This window comes from Ammospiza nelsoni, chromosome 7 (assembly GCF_027579445.1).
Source record: "Ammospiza nelsoni isolate bAmmNel1 chromosome 7, bAmmNel1.pri, whole genome shotgun sequence".
In the NCBI taxonomy this organism is placed as follows: Eukaryota; Metazoa; Chordata; class Aves; order Passeriformes; family Passerellidae; genus Ammospiza; species Ammospiza nelsoni.
Window position 1 is genome coordinate 12,705,886 of NC_080639.1, and position 16,389 is coordinate 12,722,274.

A 16,389-nucleotide genomic window follows, 5' to 3' on the forward strand; every position below is an offset into this window, starting at 1 on the left:
TTTTTGAATATCAGTTCAGTTTTATTTCATGACCACTATTAAAGACTAATTGCATTCATGCCATCCATCCTGATAGGCATTCATGCCAGATACATGGTGTGCCACCTGAATAAATCCACTGTGGAACTAATAAAAAAAAATTAAAACCAACTACAATTGCAAATAAGCAGTAGAGACTACCAGTTTAAAGAGCTGGGGTTTGCTTGCATTTCTACAAGTTCCTAGCTAGTTGAGGTAGAAACTCTGAAGGGAAAACTTAGGAACAATTAGATTTATTACATATAGGGCTATGCACAGAGAAGTACAAATGCTGAACATTCACAAACCCTGTATATAGCAGAGGTAGAATAATTGGCCCTCCAAGCTACCCACAGGTTGCTGAGCAAAATTGATACAGCATTTCACTTTGGGCTTGTCCTTAATTTTCCCCCACAGGCTGAGCTTGTATTCAGGCCATTTTGAAAAGAACCAAACAGGGATAGGAAATTAAGCAAATGAAGGCTTTAGAAGTAAGAGGAATATCCTAGAAATGCCACAGGGATAAAGGAATCAGAGGATATTCCTGGAAGATAACCATGGGTATTTCTGTAGGGTTTAGGAAACCAAATTTGTTTGATATGATGTGAAAACTGTAGAGCTACAGTTCATAGACCAGGTTTACATACACCAGAACACTTGGAGAAATGCCATTCAAAACATGGGGGAAAGGGGCACCTGCCAGAGAAAGAAGGCAAAAGAGAGAAGATATGAAATAGCTGTGCAAGACTGGTTGTAGACCGTCAGTTTGGGACCCTTTATCTGAACACCGATCTCATCATACATGACCATTTAAAGAATTTGATTTCAAAAACTTGGTTATTTTGTTGTTGTTCTGTATCTCCAAAATGTTAAAGTTTCACAGATTCCAGGCCATTCTTTGCTAGTGAGGAAATGGAGGAAGAAAATTCTGTGCATTAGAGTAAGGTAACAGATGCCAGGCATCCCAACAGAACATAGTTGGGGTCACTTTGACTGTTCCAGCATGAGTTAAAATTAATGTCCCAAGAAATTTTTCTTAGTTAACTTAGTTACATAGCTCCAAATTTTGCCTCTTGGTTCAATTTAGGTGGTTCTGCATTATGGTGTGGATGCAGCAGTGACAACAGCAAGAAATCTCCAAAGGCATTAATGCAATCCCCATCACAGCAGAAATACTGTTTCAGCACCATGCATCTTGATGAGTGATTTCCTCTGAGCTTCACTGACCAGTGTCATTATAACAACAAAAATAGACTGTGGAAGTAAGACGAAGCCAGGGGAAACAGTTCATTAAAAAGTAAAAGCATGTTCTGTCATACACATACTTGAACACCGTCAAAGCAGCCAGCTGTCTCAGAACAGACTAATTTTCCTAAATGCAATAAAAGGGACACATATTTTACAGTGATAAAAAGTAACAAAGGTATGACTGAAGCAGTCACTGGTTTCCAGAAATCCATGTCAACAATGGCAACACAGACCTGTGGAGGATCAGAAGACTCTCATCTATGAGGATTTAGGCATGCAGTTTTGAGCTTGGGGGGAAATTCATGACTCTCTCCTCAAGTCATTGGTAGCAGGAGCCAGCCCCACTGGGTGATCATCAAAAACCAAGGCAGCCTGGCTTCTCTAAGGGAAGCTGGTGCCAAAAAGGAAGCTCTTCACTGTGTGGGTATCTCAGTTGCAGCAGTTAATTTTGACACCAAAGTTACACCTTACAATGCCTTCACACAAGCCCCTGTCCCCCCATTCTGAGCCAGTCAGTGTGGGTACCTGAAGGGAGTATGGGTTGGATCACATCTGAAGCCTTCCTGAGCCAAGAGACATAACCCAGAACAAACTCTCTGCTAGTCTGACGTATATTGGGTTTAATAGCCCCGCAGTGATTTCCATGAGCTGCAGATAACGCAGCCGTCACTGGGAGGTACCTGCACCCTTCTAGAGAATTACCAGGAGAAGCAGCTCAGTTTTATAGACAGCCAGTTTTGCATGGCCAAACTGCAGTGTCGTACATCTACTTCATTTAGATTTAGTAAATTTGGTCCCAGTTTATGACTCTCAGCAGAGTCCCTGAGGAGCAAACTCGCTGGCTGGAGGGAAGGAGTGTTTACTGTGACAGCCTAGTAAAGCTTGCATGGCTGCTGTGAGGGACACATTGCCCAGGGCTCTCAGCCTGGCACCTCTAGCAAGCACTGCAAGAAAGTTACCATCACATGAGGCAAACATCATTTCAGAACTTTCAGAAACCACAAACAGTACTCCTTTATTTACTTACATTTAGAAAACCACCCAGTCAAACTCTTCCCTCACTTGTATCTGTGCAGGCAGACTGCAGTCAGCACTGCACAGGGTGAAAATCAGGTCAGAGTCTGGCCTAAAGCCTTGCTGGGGAGCGGATGGCAGGTGACATCTCTACTGCTCAGAGGCACTTGGCAGATGGGACTAATTCTACCCCCAATCACACTGTCACCTACTTCCTTCTTAGAAACCTTTGAGAAGACTTGGGTCTTCTCATTCTCTTTTAGTTTTCTTCCACTTCACTCCCAGCTTATTTACTTTACAAGCTTATTTTAAAAAGGGGTTACTGATGTTCTTGTTTAATTTGCTTTTGTTTTTGTCCCTTGCTCAGGCCAGGACCTTAGATAAAAATCAGACTTGAGCCTTAGTGAGTAATATCCTGATGCACTTTGTGAATAAATAAAAATAAGATCATTCAATAAATGCCACTCAATTTTGTTAAACTCCTTACACATGTCAAAATGCCATTTAATACTTCAGTAAGTGAAGTGACTCCAAAATAAGGATCCCAGTGCAATGAGCACACTGCTTTAAAATAAAAAGAATTAAAAGAAAGAGAAATTCCATTTAAAAAAAAAAAACCTATCCTCTGAGAAGAAAACCTCAAGCAAACAAGAAATCTTAAGCCAACTATAATATGTAGAAACCTAATATCCCCAAAACTGAAAATAACTCCAAAATCCAATAATATAAAAATGCTTTATAAGGTTTTCCTTTTAAGTTGTGGTGGGTTCCAAAAGGTTCTGCAATGCAGAACCAATGAAATAACACACAGACGTGCCTTTGCTTTGTGAGCCTTCGCTCCAAGTGACAGCTTTCACTGTAAACTTTTGTTTAGAAACAACAGATAATGTGATAAGGCTCTTCCAAAGGAGCTTATGAAAAAGACATTGAGCAATTGCTCTCCAACAATATTAGGACTAACACAGAAAGAAATTGCTTTGATTCACATCAAATGTCACTTTGATTATGATTAGGGAGAAAAAAGACAGAACAGTAGCTTGGTACTTGAACCTCTGAGGGAGGATAGGGGACCTCTTTCTTTGGAGGTTGTTTAACAAAAAACAACCTTCAAAACTGGGATAGGGATTCTTGGCATGGACTCAGAGCAGGTGCAATAATATACTTTTCCTTAAATTTGGGCAATTCTTGCAGCTTTTATCTCAGGAACGCTAGTGCATTCTGTCTTGGGAAATCCAGTGAAACTTGTTTATCCCAGCTGCAGGCTTTCAGTCACTTCTGCAGGTATCTGCAGGTCCCAGGGGAACACCCCTTACACATACACACCACTCCCCAGTTACGTCCATGCTTCCCCATTACCACACTGCTATCTCAGTCTCAATTCAATTATTAATTCTGTCATTTCCCAGCTTTGAAGCCCTTTTTTTTCTGACCCTAACACTTCCCTACCAGATTTACGGAGCGTAAATGTCATTTGCAGTCACTCGTAACTTTACGATACATTCTGAATCTGACACCTACTAGATGACTCCCTGCCAAAAGGCAATATTTTTGTATAAAATGTGATCAAAAAAACATTCAGCTATATAAATATATACATCCACAAGGCTTTTTTTAAGCAGCTCAGTGTGGAAAGATGGAATTTGGCAAGAAAAGAGTCTTCAAACAAGAAGAACAGCCTCTGCGCGTTTGTGGTAAAAACTGGGTTTGATTTGATCCAGTTCTAAATGTTTTAATATCACACGTCGGGCATGCAGCGTTCACACTGTGCCATTTTGAAGTAATTTTCGGAGTCCTACCAGGCAAAGGCTGCTGCACAGCACATGCCTTAGCTGTGCAGTGAACACACATCTTTCTCCCCATGAGCAATACCGAAGGCAGAAGTCTTTTTCTCCAGCGCACACTGCAAACTGTGCCGCTGAAAACTTCATGCTCTCAGCAAAGGATTTGGCATGTGTGTCCCAGAATTCAAGAACAGTCGAAGTGGGAGGAGAAACAATCAAAGATGTGAGAAAAACCAAGAGCTGTCTGATGATTATTTTTTAAATTTGGAGGAAGGTTGAGATGTGCCTTTATCTGAAAGTTTCTCTTCCAAAAGACACTGTAGTTACCAATTTACAGCCCAGGAAGATATAGATGTTGGCTACAGAAAAACGTATCTGAAGCTTGAACCCCAGGGCCACCATTTACCCACATGGGGCAGAAGCACTCCCTCCCTCTGTGGGTGGCATGGGCCACACACGAGTGGTTCCGCAGGCACAAGGGCCTCTGCCTGACACTGCAGCCCCTTCCTTGGCCCTGCAGAAGGAGGTGGACAGCTCCCTGGGAGCGCCTCTCATCAGACCCAGTCCCCTCCTTTGGGCAGCAGCATCTTCCATTCCCACATAACCTGTTACTCACAGTACCTCTGTGTCCAGTATCAGAGCTCACCAGCCAGCTCTGAGCCTAAACACCACAATATTTAACACCCCAGGATTTACTCCATGTTCACACTGAGCTTTCTCCCTTAACTGGAAGGGGTGGGAGTTTTCTTGGTTCTTCAAACACCAAGGACCCCAGAAAAAAACCTTGGAGGATCTGAATGTTGAACCAGAGCTGGCATTTGTGACTGTTACACGCAGGCTCAGGGCCCTTCCAAGAAGAAGGGCTAAGCAAGAAAAATCCTCTGCACCAACCAGTCTTGCAGAAAAGCTCCCACAGTCCTTCTTTGCACTGCCCCACTAGCTCTGACTGTGCTGCCAAGCAGGGAGCCCACAGAGCCTCTGGTTCACCACATCCTGCTCTCTGCAGCGTGTTCACAGCTGAATCCATGCTGCAAGTCCCAGGGGAATAAATAAGCTCAGGCAAGAGAAGAAACATCACTGAACTTCCAGGGACTATGTCTTGGCTTTCAAAGAAATGGTCTCTTTCTCTCCATTTTTCTCTTTCCAGAAGAAATGTTTCCCAACATGTTAAACTTTTCCGTGTTATTTTTTCCCCCTGTAGTTAATGAAATTCTATTGTTTTCTTGTCTACTTAATCATTAAAACAAGGCTTGCATGCAATGCAGGAAGCCAAGCAAGCCTACAGAGGCTGCTGCCCAGCACGGCCATACGAGGAGCACGACTGCACCAGGACAGTGACAGCACCTCCAGCACAGCAGAGGGTCCCCAGCAAGGAGGGCACCTCTGGGCAGGGAGGGTCAGACCACAGCCAGGCCAGGCCAAGGGGCTGCTCCACACCAGGGGGGCTGTGGGGATGTCAGCACTGTCAGACACGGCCATGGGCAAACCCAAGGAAATGCAGGCACAAAGGAAAGACCTTTGTTATCACAAACTCAGCTTCTCCTTCCTGAAATTGGAATGGATGGTAGCAGCCACATTACCTTTTATTCCATTTGTGCTACATGAACTTTATTAAGCACCAATTAATAAATCCTGTGGAATTATGAATTTAGTCCTGCTCCTGCAAGAGCCTGAGGTAACAGCCACACAGCCAATGCCCCTTGGACAAGGAGGCCCCCAGAACAGGCCAAGTGCTGCACACCAGGGAAAGCACCCTTCCAGAGTTTGGTTTCTACAGAAACAAGATGGAAGATGGGAAAAAAGATGTGTTATTAATCCCTTCTGCAAAAGTAAGCCATGGAAATTTGCTGTCAGTTCAAAGTCAGTCTGTTGCACAGCTGGGAACTGATCTCGTATCTCAAGTGCCAGTCTAGTGCCTAAACCACAAAAGCTCTCTTTCCTGCACTCCTTCGACATGCAAATGGTGTATAATTGTATAGGCATGCTCACCATAAACAACTAGCAGAACTTGGCATCATGCTAATGGGATTTTTATTAGCCAAATACTTCTTTGGTAACCAGGTCAAACAATCACGTTCTCTTTTGTTTCCTGTTATGAAATGAAACTGAAAAAATATGCCACTTAAAAAAATAAGAAGAAGCCCAACCAGTCCTTTTTTCATAAAGAAAACAATATGCTTAATGCAGAATAAACCACATTTTATGAAAAGAGGTCATCTTTGGGGGGAGGGAGAGAAACAATTGAAAAGAAAAAATGTAGCACAAGAGGGAATTATGAACCTTTTTTTTCTTATGGAAAGTATTTACATGTTTATTTTAAGCCTAACATAAATGTAAATATTTTAAACAAACAAAAACACACCAGGGTAACAATAGAGTATTGTTTTTTTTATGTTGAATAAAAACTGCCAGGACAGTGCATGTATATTTTTAAACATGCTGCTTCAAAAAGCAGGATGCAAGGGATGTTGCATCTTTAATTTTTCTGTTAATTATGGATTGAGCATTGTTGTGAGCCTTGTCCTCAAAACCCAGCTCAGAAAATAAGAGCAGATGCTCATACCCAGGTTTGGCTCATGTGGGAATTGAACAGAACATATTGGTTTATAATTAATGTAATTTGTTGGATTATCTTTTGTGAAGGAGCTAAGGTAAACAACCTTGCAGCATTGTAGTGAAATTCTTCTGTGCTCAGAGCCTCTATACTTGATGGAAGATGACAAAAAACCTACCCTTCCTCCTGGACTGTGGGAAGATTTGGAAACGTCTGTCACATTCAAACATATTTTAATTAACTCAAAGGAAAGAATTAGGCTACAGACCCTAAAGCAAATTACAAATAGTGTTTAAAATCAGAGCTAATGATTCCCCAATTGACTATTCTGATTAACAAAATTCTCTTTTCTAGTTTGCTGTAATTTTGTTATGGGACAAGGATGGAGAAAGAACATGCTTTTCTGCCCTGAAAATGTTCTTCAGACCAAATTTACTGATCCAAGAGGCTCCTCCCTATACCACACAGCACTCGAGCAAGCATTGGCACTAAGTGGTAAGTTAAAGAAGAAGGAAAAAGAAAAAGCATGATTATATAATGTTACACTTAGCAAAAGACTTTTCTCCAAGAACACTCAGTCTTGGTAAGTATTAATGAACAACACTTCCATCTCCAGGGAAAATAAAAGGAAGGGGAAAAATAATTATAAAAAACCAACCCACCACAATCCCAAGCACTGTGCTCTTAGGGATAAAAACTACAGAAATATGGGCCAGAAACATGGCTGTGTGTTCCAGGATGATTGCACCTATCCTGGCTGCAAACCATCACCATCAACCTTAGCTCTTTTTTCTTCATACTCCACAGGAAAAAAAAAAAATATATAACATTAAAGCAGCAGTTTAAGGAGCCAGGTCAAGCTTGCTGCTCTCACAGAATTATATGGTTAACTTTTTCATCCTTTGTGCATTTTAGTTTTCCTCCCTTCAAGGCAATCATGAGTTCACCTTGTGGTACCAGGCGTACCAGCATGGTGTGCTGCCCTTGGCCCTGCTGCCAGGTGCCAAGGGGAGATTGCCACGCTGGAGACCTGGCCAGGACCACAATGGGAAGCTGGCCCAGAGCCACCAAGAGAGATTATTTTGAGCCAAGGCCACATGCCATGCACCCTTTGCCTTAAACAGCTTCCTTCAACAGCAAGCAAGGCTTATTTTGGCCTCACATCTTGCATAGGTAACAAAACACCTTGGGATCATGTCTTCTGGAAAAAAACGATCAAGGAAGAATAGGAAACCAAAGATCATGTCTCAGGCCTTGCTGCCACCCTCTATAATTGGCCACCAATACAGAGGGGACAGAGACTGATTAGTGAATCATTTCAGCGCTACCTTGAGACTTCTAGTTTGCAACAGAGCAAATATTTCAAGCACCCTCAGCTGTCTAAAAATAAGGCATCTCCCTAGGGCTAAACCAGTGTCCCACAGACAGATGCCTTTGTCCACAGTTAGGATGCTGGCATCACACAAAAACTTCACCATATAGAAGCCATAGGCTACATTTCAGCTGACAGATGGACACAGAGGCAGAGCTTTAAACAAAAGCAGGACTACCAAATATTTAGTCTGCTTTAAAAGACAGAAATAAAAGTAGACATTGGATGGATGTTGTTCCATTGGTCAGGACCACCAGGAGTTTGTACTGCTAATGTTCATAAACACAGTCATTCTCTTCCCACGGAAAAAGAAAAAATGAAAGAAGTCTTTAAACCCAGGCATTTATTCTGGCATCAGCAAAATTTGGTTTTAGGTTCTGCCAGGACTTGGAAAGGTTCTCCCATCTGAGCTGCAATTTGGTACTGACCATCCCAGAGGTAGCCTGCCACTTTTCCAACTCTTCCCTCCCAGAAAAATAGCACTCCCGAAAGCACATTCACATACCAGGCATGCAACAGTTCATCTGCCAAAGGTTTTGACTCTTAAAATATGAAGTCAGCTGCTCACAAGACTGCGCATACAGAGTATTTTTGGAGAACAGTTTTTCCTGGATATGTAGCACTTCTACAATTTTATGAGAGGCAGAAGTAGAGAGCTTGGGACACTCACACACCAACTTTAAAGTCATAAGTAAAGTAGACTTTCAGCTCAGAAATGTACATTGCTAATGAGTTACAGGCACAGATGATACAGTAATAGTTCCATCCCATATTCACAAGAACAATGCTCACTCATGGGGAACGACAGTCTTATCAGGTTGGTAACTTTATCTCGAATATCATGTTCAAATTTTCATATCCTTATAAATTAAGAAATACTAGAATGAAGTGACCAGATGTTCAAGTCTCCTCTGCAGCACATTCATTACCAGGCATGCATTTAAGATGCATGCAAGTCCGTGAGGACTCTTCTCTGAAGAGGCTCACTCCTCTTAGTATCATCTGGTTTTGCTTGCACAATGTCTTCAGCAGCACCTCAGCCCAGAGAAAACTTCTGCCTCCACCATTACCTCATCCCAGGACTTCTAACACACTGTGTTGTGTTCTATGGGCTCGGGAAAGAGAAAACACTGGTTGTCCTTTCAAGCCAGAATCAAAGGAAGAGAAAGCAGAGGAAGAACATGAAGGAGAGGCTGAGCAAAGTTCTTGCCTCATGCATAAGAGTTGCTGGTTTATTCACAGTCTCTCTCCTGTCTTCTTCATCTCTGCAGAGCATCACACTGAAAGCCCCCTAAGTTCTTACTACTTCATTTTTCATTTAACACAAGATTTTGTTCCATGTTAACCAAGCACCTCACCTCCTTGGGGGCTGCCAGTCCTGGCTGCTGGCCTTTACTGTGCCAACAGTTACATCCCTGTCTTTCAGCACTGCTGATAGTGTAAACCCACAACATGATAAGCTGTAGTGCTCTGATAGTAACAGCAGCACATAGACACAGGCTCCCTTTGATAGCTTACTATTGTTTCTGGAAGATATGGAATGGAAGTCTAGAATATGATTATAATTATTCAGAAATTTAAGAGTAAACGTGTTGGTCCACATAAGTGAGAAATGCTGAGGACCAGCCTATACAGTGTCTTAAATCACTTATTACTCTTTTCTTTTGCTGTTCTAATGCCAACAGGACATTTTCTTCTCAAATTTTGTAAAAGAAGAAAAATATAAACTAAACAGACTGTTCTCTGGCTGAGACCTTGGATTCTTTGGCACCTAATATAACAACAAAAAATTAATTTCATATCATACTGGCAATAGCTTATATTAAAATTGCATTCTTGCTGCTTTGACATTACTGTACATGGATCTTTTTGTTGTACATAAATGCTCTACATTTGGGCTTTTTTTTAACTAGCTAGTACTCCCTCCAATTCGACAGGATACACAAGACTAGCATTTTCCCACTTGTTTGCATATCCATGAAAACTGTCCCTCTCTCTAGATGCAGTTTTGTTGCTGTAAACAGACACGACACAATCCAAATGGACAGGCCATTTAGACCAGTCCCTGTTCGCAGGGAGCAGATTTTATTGTACAGAAGCCTTTGAGTTAGAGACAGACCTTCAGCTGGAAGTCCACGGCCAACAGACAATTGACCTGTAATAAAAGCCTGCCCCTTCTTGTCTCAGGCACAGCTAAAGGATATGACATCTCCACAGAAGGCCAAAGGAAGGAGCACTTCTGGTGATGGGCTTTGCTATGAAAGGACAAGTCAGATGCCCTCTGAAGTACAGAAACCCAGGGTGGCTGCTCTGCTTCTTGTCCTACTGCTCATCTACCACCACAAGAGACTTGAATCAAACCAAATTTATTCCAGTATTCTCTGTTCCATCCCAGCAGAGGAGTTTCAAGTGTCCATACACTCAGAGAAAGTGTAAGGTAGCAACTCTTCCACACCATTGACCATTACTCCCTCCCAGCCATCCCCTGAAATACCTTTGTCCCATGCTCATTACCTTCCCTTCAAAAGGAGTTAACACAGATCTGAATCCAGTCTGTAGTGGCCATCCTCTCTTTTGGTGGCTAAGTCTGTTTGGTCATCTTTGATGCAGAAACTTGAATTGCTGCAAGAATTTGCAATGTCAAAACCCAAAAGGAACTAGACATTTTCTGTTTAGCCAGTGCAAGGTTTTACTGTCTCAGCAGATACCAAAAGCATTAATTGCTCACATTGTTTACTATTGTTTTTGTCAGCATTTGAGCCAGTGTTGGTTTGCCTTTTCTCCTGGGAATGGGTAGTCTTTTTATTACAACACTAATAAGATCATTTCATATTTACTAAAAATGTAATTGTGTAACTTTAAGCATCATTTATTTGCTGTCTCCATACATTCCATAATGGGGCTGGAATTTGGGAAAGCAAAAAAAAAAATTACGTGAAAGGGTCAAGTCCTTAAATGCAGGGAAAAATAAATAATGGGTTTTTTTAAACCCTGGTTTCTTTTTTTTCTTTAGCCCCTCTATCTTGGTTCTTTCTCCTGTGTTAGTAAATAAGCACGGGGAGGGGGTGAACCATAGGAACCATTTACTCAGCTGAACTAAAGAGATGAAAGCAACTGGCCAGGCCAAATGGGTTTGTGGTTTCTCACCATAAGAGCTGCCACTTCAGGAGGGCACCAAGTTTTTACTGGAAACTTGACATTTGTTGACCAGAATGTTTTTAGTGGTCTTCAAAACTGAAAAATTGCAAGGCAGAAGCTTTGCACCTTGATGTGGTAAATTAGCTAAGAAAATCTAGACTTGAGCAGCATTAAAAAAAAACCCCAAACATCTCAGTGACCAGAGCCACTGCCATTTCTCCCCCTCATTATAAAGTCACACAATTTGGCTGCAGCCACCCCTTAGCATAAGAGCAATTGTCTCCACTTGGAGAAACATGTGAGGCTGAAGCCAGGCAGGAGATGCTGTTTGATTTGCAACTGGAATTCTTGAGCAAAGAAGCTTGAAATTTGTGCATACCACCCCCCAGGAGAAGTAGCCATCTCAAAGCCCTGCCCTCACCCCTGGAGTCTAATTCTGTGGTCTCCTAAACTGTGCGTGCTGGGAGAAAAAAAAACAACCACCATTGTCCTCCAGCTTTTTCTAAGATTAGATCTGACCTAGAGGGTACTGAAAGATCAAAACCCATCATCATTCCTATTTTACAGAAAGGAAAAAATGACATTTGAAAGTCAAAATGTCTGCTTTGACAAATAAGCTTCTTTGAATACAGCATCTTCTCCCACTGAGTATGTACACTACAGGCACATTTAAAGTGGCACTCTGTTGGAGCATTGAAGAATGTTGTCTCTTTAAAATGGTTGTCCCAGGTTGTGTATCCCTTCATAGGAACCTTCTGGACATGGTATATTTCTCCTTCATGAGACTCAGAGTTGGAACAGATGGTGGTTCTCTGTGGTTCAGAGCATAAGGGAAGAGAGGGAAAATCTTACAAATTAGGATGTCTGGGCCATTTGATTTCCTGAAGATTAAAATCACTGCCTCGAACCCAATGCAAGCCCACAGCAAAAAATATACCACTTAATAGACAGGCTGTGCTTCCTCTAGTAGCCTGACTTCCTGGGTTAAATTACAGGTCTTGTACAATGCATGAAAATAACTCAGCGTCCATGGAAAAAGTCAAGGTGATAGAAGCACGTTTTAGACCTTCAGGAGAATGGCCTACAGCCTGTCTAGAAGATGCAGGAGGCCTTTGAAGCTTTCAGAGCATCAAGTGCACTTATTTTCAAAGACAGTTGGGAACTTCAGGAGCAAGCAACATTCAGAACCAGCATGGCAGATTGCATATAGGATGAGGTGAAACTGTCTCTGTGATCTGCATCACACTGCTCAGGGGTTTTAACCTTTAAAAGGAAGGAAACATTGAACAATAGTAGAATTTAAAGGTAAAACCAGATTGATTCAGTAGTTTTTGCACCTCCTTGATTATCTCATGAGATCACCATATAAAAGAGCTTTTTGGAAGAAATCAAGTAAAAACAAAACCCAGCTCCACACAGGCAGAGCCAGAGGAGAACAAGAGGAAGATTTGTTTGCAGAGAAACAGCTACTGAGGAGGCTGAAGAGACTATTCTACAACAGGAGGTAATAGCCATACAGAGAAAAGCTGTAATAAACTGACTTCAAAATAGGCTTCACAATCTCACTTTGCATATGCACATCCCAAAGACCAGCTTTATGCATTCTGTCACTCTGCACATAGGAGAAAAACACTTTCAAATTCAAGGAATACATGTTCCTCGCTCCTGCTTTCAGAAGGTAGCAGTAGCTCAAATGGGAAGCACCATGTACTCTTAAGCAGCAAATTGCACACAATTATATATTTTCTTAAGGTGCCTTACATTATTAAAGCCTCTTTAGAGAAAACAAAACTGAACATAGTTTAAGTACATGACTGCACAACTAAGCTACATATCAGAACAGAAATGGACAATGATTGTGCTCTTTTGCTCATCCCATCTTAACCACTAGATACTCAAGGACAACAGCAAAGCATCTGCAGATGCATTTGTCACCATCTTTCACCTTTATTTCTACAATGAACTAACAAAACTACAGAAGACACGGTGTTTATGACTTATTTATTGAAACATGATTTCTGATAACCTTGTAGGCAAAGCAGTTATAATCAAAATTTGGATGTGAGATCACAAATTAGGGATTTGCTTTAAAAAAAAGCAGCCAAGAAGAGAAGCTATGTGAGATGTTCAGCTAGTGTAAGAGAAATCAGTTCTACCCACTGAACACTGGGCCACATGTTTTCCTTAGAACAGACCACAAAGAATTACTTAGTACAATCAATTACCCACATCTAGCAGAGGAGATTAATGTTACTGTTTGATTATAACCCCAAGAGTTTGTTCCTGAAATACAAACTTTGACTGTCAGGGAATACAGAAATATAATAAACTTTTGGCTGTGTTTTAATAGTAAGTTTTCTGAAGGGGAATAGTGCAATATGTACTTGCCACAGCATAGAGATCCTGGAACATGCCCAAGTCTATTTTAGGGCCTTGCCTCAGGGTACCTCTCTGAGGAAACAGGAAACTTTGGTTTAATACCAAAGCTAAACCTAGACAACAGTTCCCAAAGAATTTTCTTCCCCCTCTTTTGCCTCTTTTCTGAGTTTTCTGCCCAAACTTCAGATTCCTAGAGCATCTTTTGACTTGGAGCACCTTTTTACTCAGGATGCGCCCTCAAGACTCTGAGTATCCTGCTATCCCCATCCCCAGGAGCCCCCTGGTTGGGCCATCACATCCCCCAGAGCACTTCCCTGCTCTAGACACCCCAGTGCAGAGTCCCTGACAAACATTCAATGCATGATTTCTTTGCAGGTCTTCCCCAGTCACTGGCCGCTCCACCTGAGCCAGCACCACCTGATTAGCACTTGCAGTGGTTCCAGTCACCTCCCCCAGGCCAGCCACTCTTTGTCATGGGTATAAAAGCTAGTTCTCAGCCTCTGTTTAAAGGCTCCCAGTAGCCACAGGAAGAGGAAGCAGCTGCCCTGAGAAGCACACATTGTTTTGGTGCTCCCTACCACAGAACAAATATGAATCTAAATGTGCTAAAGGCTGGGCCCAATAAAGGCAAGACCTGTAAAGTGCTTTTTCCAGTTTCTGAGTCACCATGCTGTATTTCTCCTCCTTAGGCAACAAGGAGAAAAGTCTAGGCCCTAGATTAAGTGCCTGGGAGATAGGTGACTGCCAGAGCTCAATAGTTCCATGTATGTGAGCTGAGCTTAATGCATCAGTTCTTCACACACACCACAAGCCCAGGGCTATTAGCATAGAGCCTTGGGTCTGCACAGGGCTGGAGCTCAATATAATTTTAAAATGATACAGGCTCTCTCTTGTCCATTCCTGCCTCGTCACAAGCATTCAAATTGAACAGTTTGAGGTCTTCGACTGATATGACATTAAACTAGCCAATAAAAGCCACTGTGTATGAGACTGACTTGAGCCATGCCAGGGAAATAGATCACTGAAGTCCCAGGGGACAACCTTTGAATGCAGCAGACTCAAGCCAATTTATCTGGAGAATCACCAAACAACGTCCCCACCTCACCACCCCTAAAAAAAATATATATAAAGTTCCTTAAAGATACACCAGCTGCCTAAAGATTACCTTGCTCCACAGAACCAATTGTTGCTTGTAATGGACAGATGCAATAACATGAGAGGATTTTCCTAGAACCAGACTTTCCCTGGGCTCAGCAGCAACTACTAGTGCTCCTAGTAGTCAGTTCATCTGTAATTGCTGGTTATTCATGTAGATTATTAACTATCAGATGTTACAACCTTCTGGAGTATGTATATCATTTTCATATGTCCCCCCTGCCATATGCACCTTCAGAACATTTGAGCTTTCTTTAAACAAATCTGCAGCTGTAACTGGAACAAAATAAAGAAAGTATGAATTATTGAAAGTTTAGAAGAAATGTTAATTGCTTTCAACCAAGGTCCAAAAGATTTAGTTAAAGACTCCTTAGAGTGTATATAGCACATTCAAGAATACTGGCTATTCTCCAATGGTTTGTATCTGCTAAGCTTAAAAATTCATGTAAGTCTTTAAAATTAATGCTGCATAACCATGTGTATCCTCTAGAACCATAGCAATTACAATAAAAGTGTTTTAATTTGATATCAAGTTATTTTCGTCATAATGTGACACTAAATACCAAAACATTTAATAAGTATCCCACTACTCTAATGTATTAACAACATTTCCAAATATTTACACTAGAAGATAAGGTGGTTTTTAGTTCTCACTTCACTTACAAACATAAATTGTTTGAGAGGTTCTTGAAACAGGTCACATCCTAAGATTTCTCTGGCAGCTGTTTCTCTTTCAGACTAAAATAAGGAGAGACAACAAAAACTAAGTCTTCTCTAAGCCCTAGCAATGCAATAGGAAAACATCATCCTCTTTAGAAAACCAGGTCCCCAGTCTTGAAGCCTTGCACAGATGCTGAACTTTGAATTCAATTGGCTTATTCATGTGCATCAAATCAAGCATAAACTTCAGTCCCTACAGCTTCAAACCTGACCTATCCAGCAACTAAAATCCAAGATATTAACTATACATTTCTTCATCTGGTTTTACATGTACCAGTTCATCAAAAATGCCATAGACTCATGACAGCTTTTAGATTTCAAGCACAGAACTGGAGTGGAGCGAGGAGTTGCTGAAACACCCAAACCTAAATAACGACAGTGACTGAAATCCTGCAGATTCTGTTCCTGACTGAAGACCCCCCCGCTGTAAAAGTGAGTGGGTACAGTTCCCTTCCCATCTTTCATCTGAGGCTAAGGGAGAAAACTTGGCACATTGTGATTTTAACTATTTTTTATGGATGCTGGTTAGTGACACTTGACAGGTGTCATTATACAGACACTTCTTTCTTCCTGAAATTTCTGTCCTCCCATTCATCAGATGGAATGGCAACTCCTAACCTCAGACCCCATTCTTTGTCTGAGCTGCCATGGTCAGCCTATGACAAAATGCTGCTATTTTCACACCAGACTACTGGCTCAGCAATCCTCCACTTCCACTGTGCTGCTCTGATTCCTCATAGGACTGCTCCAGGTTTGTGTGGATACGGGAGCACACACCTGCCAGACAGATCAAGGCCAGACCCTTCTGCTTTTCCAGTGTTCTGACACAACAGGGCTGTTGGTGTTCTCCCAAAACACCTTTGGGAGACGCACAGGGGTGCTGCCCCACCACGAGGAAAAGCAGCACACGTTGCCTCCTTTTGGACAAAGAGGGGACATCACACACAACAACAAAACCTTTCCCTCCTTGATTATTCCCATGCCTCTCTCAGAAAAGAGACCCCTTCGCT